The following is a 261-nucleotide window of genomic DNA, read 5'->3' as shown; positions in this document are numbered from 1 at the left end:
CGCGGCTTTTGATATCGCTCTCTCAAGCTTAATTAAAGCCGTCAAGCACCCCCTGTTCAGCCTGTCAACCGCCGAGGCTTTTTCCGGCGCGGCGTGATGTCCCCTTCGTAACCAGGTTGGCGGACGCGACGTGAACGAATGTCAACGTGCCGCTCGGAATGCGGAAGGCGAAGGGAAAAGTCTACGGTATTGGCCCGCCGTGTTTGAATTACTCGATGTCATTTTTCGCTTGCCTGATGGGGGCAGTGTTGAAAAAAAAAG

The sequence above is a fragment of the Penaeus monodon genome, chromosome 29 (assembly GCF_015228065.2).
Source record: "Penaeus monodon isolate SGIC_2016 chromosome 29, NSTDA_Pmon_1, whole genome shotgun sequence".
Taxonomy (NCBI): Eukaryota; Metazoa; Arthropoda; class Malacostraca; order Decapoda; family Penaeidae; genus Penaeus; species Penaeus monodon.
This window is presented reverse-complemented; position numbering follows the sequence as displayed.